Here is a 6,000-nt window from a genome sequence, read left to right on the forward strand (position 1 = left end):
CATAGGGAAGTTGTAGGTTTTATCCGCATGTCTCCTGTCTTCTTCATTCATTGTTCTTCCAGACTTCCCCATTTATCCCTGTCTCCTTGTGAATATTTAGTAAGAAGTTTCTTACTGATCTCTATGATATCTCAGTTGATATTACTAATTTTTCTGTTGCATTTAATCTCTACTCCTATAATTCAATTGTTTAGGGTATTTGAAAAACAAATAATTTCTTCAATTTTGGTTTTCTCTCTAAAATGATTCAAATTTTTCTTTATTATTGAATATTCATCTTTTGTCCACAATAATACAATCAGATAGGTCATCCTGTGAGTGTATATGTGTGTGTATGTGTGTGTGTGTGTGTGTGTGTGTGTGTGTGTGTGAGAGAGAGAGAGAGAGAGAGAAAGAGAGAGAGAGAGAGAGAGAGAGAGAGAGAGAGAGAGAGAGAGAGAGAGATATTTTCTTGTACTATTCGAATGCCCTTTTCTTTGTAATTGAAGATCATTCTCCTTATGGTTTGTAGAACTTGTTTACGTAATGAGTTATTATACTTAATTACTATGTATCTTTGTGTTTGAAACTTTGGGCTTTTTCTCTAAGTGATCTGTGAATTCTTTCAATTGGAATTTCATTGTCTATGTTCAGAAGTTCTGGGCAGTGTTTTTCTATTATTTTATTCATTATGATGTTTAGAGTTTTTCGTCCTTTCCTGTTTTTCTGGGAGAGCTATGATCTTTAAATTATCTCTGTACATCTTGTCTTCTAATGAGGAATGCTTTGTTTGCATATGTAGAATGTTTTCTTTTAACATTTTTGTTTTTTGCATCTCTTCTTTTAGGTTGCCTTTCTCTTCTGTATATCCCACCCTTACTGTCCCCCCTCCCCCATTCTCCTACACTGTTCAGGACATAAATTCTGCTCTTATAATTCTCATTTCTCTTTTAAACCAAGAACTCACGGACACCCAGGAAGAGTATATTGGGGTTCCATGTTCTCTTTATATTCTACAGAATCTACTGACTCATCAAAGGCTGAATTAAGCGGTCATTTTCCTTCATTATAAAGCATTTATTCAAAGATACCTGAATTTGTTTGATAGATTTAGAGGCAATACTCCTTTCTGTTTTTCTATTGATTCGTCTGTTTGCATTCAAGGACTTTGAGATTTCTTCTTTCTAGAATCTTTGGTACTTTTAGTCTTCCTTAACCTGCACTCCCCCCACACTTTATTTTGTGTGTCACTCACTTCCTCACTTTTTCCCTTCTGCTTGTGGCTAATTATGGGTTGAATTTCAGAGTCTCAGTCTCCTCCCATACTGGATAATTCACTGTTCTTAATCCTAGATCTCTATCCTGAGTGACTTGGATGGTCAAAACTGTCTTTAGCTGAATCCTTTGCTCTTTCCCTTTGGCATGATGAAATGCTGTACCTCTCTACTTATGCACAGTATTCTATATTGGTTATTTGTACCACCCATTCTCTTCCTAAGTTTTCTGTCCCAGAACTTGTCATTCAGAGCTTTATAGTGTCAATGTCTCTAGGTTGCAAGCCCGTGACAAGTTTTTACTTCTAAAAAACTGTAGCCTAGTTAACTGCTGATCTCCCAGCACATTTATCCAATCTGGTGTTGGGGTCTCTATCGCACTTGAAAGAGAGGGGTAACAGGATAGATTTTGGTGTAAGCTTATGTCATATCATTGGCTCTGCTAGATCTTGCTATTTCAGAAATGTGGGAGTGTGGGGAAGGAATGGTAAGTGAGCTTGGGATCAGTGATTATTGGTTCTTGCTTTTGTTTTTAATCTTCTTTGGTTTCTGAATGTCCTACATCATGTAGACAGATGGAATTGCTTTGCCTTTGGTGCATAATTTCTGCGTTAGTGAGGTTTGAGAGGTCATGGGGTTTGCAGAAAATGTTTGGTCAGCTGTCTTAATGCTCAAGTCTTATATGAGCTTTCAATGACTTCTACTTCTGAAGTATTTGGTTCATTTGCAATGGACATGTAGGAGATAATTACATTCTGGAGGAGGAGAGGATTTATTTTTAAAATTACCATTAATAATATTTTAATGAAACTCACATTTAAATATGAGATTCTTGTGCATGATTTGCTTTACACATAGTTTTATCTCAATAGTGATGGTAAGATGAGAAATAATTCCACCTCTGTATTTTTATGCCTAATTAAATTAGAATTGTGGTTCTTCAGAACTTCACAGTTGTTCTAAAGAATGGAGGATATATATTTTTTAATCTATTGAACTTTCATATGTTTACATTATTGGGTTGTAACGTGTGGTTGAAGTTGGGCATCATTGAATAGCTTTTTCTGTGACAGCAATATTGACTTCAAGCAAGGGATAATCAATATTAACTTTCTACCACATGCTAGGCACTGTTCTAGGCACTGGGGTGCAAAGAAAAAATGAAATACTCCTTACTTTTGGGGAATTTATATTTTATTGAGGGTGACAATCTCTATGTATTTAAAGGTAATAGGGATAATCAACTCAACTCCTTACCTCACCCAGTCTGAAGGATCCAGGGTCACTTTGTGTTGGTTCGGTGATTGTAGAATTAGCACTTTCAATTCACAAAGTAGTTCTATGACTTTAGATAGATAGATAGATAGATAGATAGATAGATAGATAGATAGATTATCTCCTGAGATTTACTTCCTCATCACCAAATGCCAATTGGACATTTTGTATTGAATATCTTATACATATCTCCAACTCAGCATGTCCAAAACTGAAATCATCATTGAGTGTGACTGATCAATTTGAAGTAAGAAGGATGAATGTTATTGCTTGAGACACTGAATGTATCTCACTATGGAGAATATGGATATGCCCACTGACATTTCCTGGCCTTGAGTATTTATTTACTCATTTATACTTCATTGAATAGCAGTGAATAAGTCTTACTGGGGATAATTTTAATTAGTTCAGGCTATTGCAGGTTGGAGTCACCTCTGTGTATAGTACCGTTGGAAGGGAGTCTTCAACTCCAGAATAGAGATTTTCATAGCAGAAATAATAGTAAGCTTATATCCAGATTTTGAGTAGGAAGGGAAAAGAATCTATTTGTATTTGTATGTACTCTCACCCATGTGCTAGCGGGAGACAGTCGTAGTATTTTTTTTTTTTTTTTACCAAGTGGCCTCAGAAGAAGATGGAGCCAATATGGCCCAGGCTTATATACAGAGAAGTAGGAAGGTCTAGAACATTGAACTGCTAGAAAGTATTGAGATCAGCCTTTCAGAAAAACAAGGAAGTTTCTAGGACAGTATCAGCTTCTTAGGAGGAACTCCTACTAATTTCAGAACTTAATCCCAGTCTGTGTTACCCTACAGCTTGGGACACAAGGTGAGAGGTTATATGAAAAAACATCTAACTATATCTCTAGAGAGAACTGAAATGAGTAATAATTGCAATAATAATAGTTTATACTCCTTCACTAACATAAAACACTTTACACATTATTTCAACCACTGCTTCTTTCTAAACCTAGAAAATTTAAGCATGCATGAATGCAAACAATAGTTTCTCAATTTCAAGGTTGAATATCTCTTAGTGAACACAAAAGGAGGCTTGACTATATTTGTACCAAATCAGCCTGATAATACATTTTTTGACAGTCTAAAATTGGCTACTGACCTTATTTTAGAAGAATTGAGGAAATCTTCTTAGTTCAATGATTTTTTAATGAAATTTATTTCTACCATAATGTGTTTTATACTTAAATACAATTCCTGTCTTTTTGAATAAAAAAGATTGCTCTCCAGAGGCATTAGTTCTCCAATTTTTAAAGAACAAAGTCTAATGGTAGCCATAAATTATTTGTGGAAAGTCATGGCATAAATCACCAACCAACATGAGGCTAAAGTTCTCACAAAAGGTTTGAAGTTGTGCTTTACATTTTCATGGATGGTTTTTGTGGGTTATGAACTCCTTCAAAATATGTGCTTCCTGGAACCCAGCTGTTAACCTTTCATAATATTATGAATTTAGATTTAAAAGAGACTTCAGCATTTCAGTCCAAATCATTCATTTTATAGATGAGGAAATGAGGTTCATGAAGGAAATTAATCAAAGGTCTCACAGATTAAAGTAAGTGGTAGAGGCAGGATTCAAACCCAGGCCATCTCTGACTTCAGAACCAGGGATTATGGCAATGCATTACTCCATTTCTTAGTCACCAAGTTACTTTTGTAGTGTTATGCAAAAGAGAGTTTAGACTTATTCTGCTTTCTTCTAGAGAGCAGATTTAGACTGGGTGTCAAAAGAACTTTCTAAAGATTATTGTTAGCCAAAAGTGAAATAGGTTGTCATGTCAGGTAATAATTTCCCCTCCCCAAAGGTCTTCAAAGCAAGGGTGGATGGCTTTTTGTTGAGGGATATTGTAGAATGAGTTCCCATTCAGATATAGGTGAGACTAGACATTAATTATAGGAACCTAGTGAACTACTCTGCCTCCATTTTGTGACTCAGTTCTGGACCTTGTTTAGTTCCCTTTCTATATAATTATGGACCTAATCCAAATTCTGTATTGTGAGAAAATTTTTTTTAACTGTGGGGATTCAGAGAAATCTTATTGTATTGTTTGAACCTTGCCCTGCTTTGTTGTTGTCACCCTAGCTGCTGTTTAAAGATCCTTAATTAAGAACCTGGGTTATGCTGACCAGAAACTCAAATTATATCCGAAGACTAATAATCTAAGGAGTTTTTTCACAGTAGTATGTTTCAAGCAGCTAACATGTTTTACCTGAAAACTGGCTCTGTACTGGTCAATTGGTTATTGTTTCCAGGTTCATAGTGACCTACTTCCTTTCCTCACTCCAATTTTATGCTCCTTGTGACATCACTCCTCTGAATGCCTCTGATTTGGCAGACTCTGATCTCAGTCTAGATCAGAGGTTAATCTTCTGGACTACAGGAACCATGTGGGACAAGAGGCAAGCATCTTCCAGGGACCATGGAGCCACGAGGCCTCAGGCATCCACTCAGTGCACATGTATCCCCCTTAAGTAATTTTTTAAACAGAAAAAGCATCAGTTTTTGCTCTTACTTCAATCAAAGGGTGGGGTTGAATCACAACCTAATTCAGTCAGAAAATGAACTATTTTTCAAACTCAAAATTAAACTTTCCTTTTAAAATCCAAGGCTGATCTTTGGATACAAAGAGGAAAAAAAAAGGTTACTGTTAAATTCTCACACTTTGTTGAAGGTAGACTATATTTACTAGTCACTGGGCAGTGGTTGCCAGATGGGGTTGGACAGGCCATTTTGCTTCTGGGAAGTCACTGTCACATTAGATCAGTTAGGTTTTAGAGCTGATGGGCTCTCCTCAGGCTGGGGTATATTACTGGGTTCATCCTTTGGTCTCCTTGATTCACTTTTCAAAGGGAAGCTTCATTTCTTCTTTCACTTTTAGCCACGCAACTGCTCTTTTTAGCTAAAAGTAATAATGCTTCCCTTTGACTCCTTTACAACTGTAGCAGTGAGGTAATTTGTCATCTCCATTCAGGAGAATGGAGAAAGCTTGCCTTTACTACATAGATTCTTCATTGAGGATAGCTCTTTTCTTCCCCAAATCACTCCATATTGTTTTTGTTTGATTAACTTCAGTTCACAGACTTTTACCTCCATACTCTAAAGGTGTCAGTGTCTCAGAGGCACCTTTCAAAGTATTGCTGGACCTTTCATAAACAAAGTTTTCAAATATCCTACCCATTCCAGAATGGGGAATGTCAGTGTTGTCCTTTATACTCTCAAACTTTCAGCTTTTTCTGGGGTGTCATGGGGCACCCTCTTTGCACATTCATTTAGTAAGCATTTATAAAACACATATTATGCATAAGGTACCATGATAGCTGGTAGGGAGAGATACAAATATAATGAAGATATATTCCTTGCCCTCAAGGAAATCACAATTTGATTGCTGCTAGAATTCATCATCCTGATTAGTTTGCTCATTTTGAAGTGTTTGGCTATAAACCAGATAAACTCA

This window comes from Gracilinanus agilis, chromosome 3 (genome assembly GCF_016433145.1).
Source record: "Gracilinanus agilis isolate LMUSP501 chromosome 3, AgileGrace, whole genome shotgun sequence".
Classification (NCBI taxonomy): domain Eukaryota; kingdom Metazoa; phylum Chordata; class Mammalia; order Didelphimorphia; family Didelphidae; genus Gracilinanus; species Gracilinanus agilis.